This window comes from Pan troglodytes, chromosome 22, assembly GCF_028858775.2.
Source record: "Pan troglodytes isolate AG18354 chromosome 22, NHGRI_mPanTro3-v2.0_pri, whole genome shotgun sequence".
Classification (NCBI taxonomy): Eukaryota; Metazoa; Chordata; class Mammalia; order Primates; family Hominidae; genus Pan; species Pan troglodytes.
In genome coordinates, this window is record NC_072420.2 from 43,947,546 (window position 1) to 43,950,611 (window position 3,066).

The window sequence follows — 3,066 nt, forward strand, 5'->3', positions numbered from 1 at the left end:
TGAATTCGTAGTCAGCCTGAGCCGGCTGAATGAGAAACACCCGTCTCTTGGAGGGGCCTCTGGTCGGAACCCCGTCTCTGGGAGGGGCCTCCTGTCGGCACCCCGTCTCTGGAAGGGGCCTTGCGGTCTCTGCCCTCAAAATGCAGAAGCATCCACAGATGTGGAAAAGTGGGTGTGGCTTGTGCCAATTACACTGTGTTTATGGACCTGGAAATGGGAATTGTGTTTAACTTTCATGTGTCGCAAAGCCTTCTCTTTTCCCCAACCATTTGTAAATGTTAGAATCATTCCTAGCCTGTGGTCAGACACGGGCAGGCTGAATTTGGCCATGGCCACAGGTGCCACCCTGGAGCTGCCTCATGTTCCCATCCTGTGGCTGAAGGACAGACCCAGGACGCTGAAGGGGCTCACTGGACGCATGTGGCACTGGGCATCAGGGCCTGGGCTGGAACTCCTGTCCCCACCTTGGGGCCCCACCTGGGGGTCTTGGGGGTGCGGTGGGCACTGGGTATGGTTGCTGCCGGCTGTATCCCAGCCCCTTCCTGCCTCTGCCGCATCAGTAGGGGGCCTCTTGCCTCTGGGGCTGGAGGTATCCCGGCTGGGCCACCATGCAGGCTGTGGGGTGCTGTGTGGCCAGGCCGGGCCCAGAAGAAGTCCCAAATGTCAGAGGAGAGAAAGAGGCCCCACCCAGAGGGAAACAGGGTGGACAGTAGGAGGGGGCTGGGTCGCTGAAGTCCCCAAGACCGGCTCCTTCAAGGACTCTCAACAAACTTCCTTTTTGGCTTAAAGTTATTTTGAGTTCAGGTCTCGTTTCCTGCAATTCTCAAAATCCTGAAGCTCCACGAGTTTGCCCTCGCTGCCCAGAGGAGACCCCGGAGGACCCAGCCAGGCTCACTGTGAAACAGCCCCTCGGAGCTCATGGCCCCTCAGGACAGGGTCCCAGCCGCAGCGAGGAAGCAGGGCCCAGGGGCTCCAAGGGCAGCGCCTGCACGCATGCCTGGGAGAGCAAATGACACACCCAGAAACCCACCAGCCCACTTGGACCTGCCCTGGGCAGCCCCGAGACATGGTCAGGGCGATGCAGACTGCGTTTCCCTGCGAGAAGCCTGCCCCTCGCCACGGTGAGCCCTGTCCCGATCCGCTCTTGACCTGTCCAGGGCACCACGGCCTTGCCTGGGAACTTGTTGCTGAGCCAAGATGAGCCCAAGGAGCCGGCAGTTGTGCCGGAATATTCCAAAGGCCCAGAGGCTGTCACAGACAGTGACGTGTGATAAAAATCCCCAAATGTTCCAGGACAGGAAGCCAATTTAACCCTTCCCGTTTACCCCGCCTGCGGCTGCTGTAGAAACACAATCATTTCATAGCCAGAAATTTACCGACGTCCTGCTGGAAGCCATGAATGTGTCTGACAAGAGACTGAAACAGCGGTTGGCAGAGACATGAATAAAAGACCAGTGTCTTGGTTTAATCACCTGGCTCTAAGGTGGCGCTTGCTTTTTAAGGGATCCAGGGGCCAAAGCTGGAGGAGGAGGCAGCCAGCTCCCGGGGGGAGGGTAGCCGGCTCAACACCCTGGAGGCCCTGTCCGACCTCAGCCTAGGAGGCTGAAGCTGCAGCCTCTGCCCACTGCACCATCCTTGCGAAGGGGCTCCCGCAGAAGGGTTGGCTGTACCCACTAGGAGCTGGTCCTGCCACTCACTTCCATGGCCCTGGTGGCCTTCATGGAGACAGCCATTGTGTGCAAAGGACGGAAAGTAAGAGGCCCCCTCCTTCTCTCACCCTTTCTGGGGAAACCGAGGCAAGTGACACCTTAAGCCCCAGGGCGCTCTGTGGAGCAGCTGAGACTCCAGCTTCCATTTGCTGACTTCCAGGGAGCTATCTCTCTGGGTCCCTGGGAGGGAGGCTGGAAAGGGCTCGTTTCAGAATGCGGTTGGGCAAGTTTGTTTTTCTCAATTCTGCATTAAAATTGTCTCGAGTCATGGTTCTGAAGACACACGAATGTGTGTGTAGATTGTGCGTATATGCAATGGAGCCAATCGATTAGCAAAAGCATATTTTGCCATAATTTGTAACCTATGCTTCCTACATAATGACTGCGGTTTAAAGCACCTGAGAAAATGTTAATAAAATGTATGAGTTCTCTGGCAATCTGGCTGACCTCCTGAAGGCCACGACTGAACCAAGGTATCTTCCGGAGCAGGAGCTATCTGGGTCACCTCAGGATAGAATCCCAAGGTAATTCTCTTCCTCCCCAAACTCACTCTTTCCCGCCCCCTCCCCCCTCCTCTCTCATCCTCTCTCCCGCCCCTCTGCTCTCACACACACACTTTTCCAGACGGAGCTGACGGCGCAGTCCCTCCGCCCCCATCACAGGTGGTCCAGCATCTGGCAGGAGGGACGTATGGAGAATGGTCCCCCCCAGGACTTTTGGGGAGGACAGCCCCTAGCACAGGGGTGCAGTTAAGCCCTCTGACACCTGTCCCCCACCCCGAGACATTCTGTGCCACCCCCAGGTGGCTGGGAGCTATGGATCCCAGGGAACTGTGACTGTCAGAGACCATTGGGACCGCAGGACCGACTCCCACTCAGACCAGATCTGGGGTGAGAGGGAGTGGAGATGTGGGGATGTGGGGGCCCTGCATGGCTCAGGGCTCTGAGGGGACATTGAGCATAGGTGACCAACCCTCCCCATTTGGCCTGGACTAGCAGGGTGTGGGGCTTTTAGTGCTGAAACCAAGGAAGTCCTGGGCAGATCAGGACCCTGGTCCCTCGCTGGGATGGAAGTCTGGGAGATCTGTGGGGCAGCGGGTGTGCAGATGAAGGCTGAGGCCCCAAGGCCCCACCATCCCAACTGTGTGCTTGCCACCCGGGTCCCGCCCCTTGGAGAGGACAGTGTTGAGTCCTGGCCAGTTCCCCCTGCCCGGGCTCAGGTGGCAGCTGAGAGGGGTGTGGAGGACACCTGGCCCCTCACACTGAGCCTGCTGTCCTCGGAACAGGCTCTGCAGAGACCAAGACACCAGCTATGGAATAGCTGATAGGCACCAATATGCCCTGGGCCCCGTCTCACC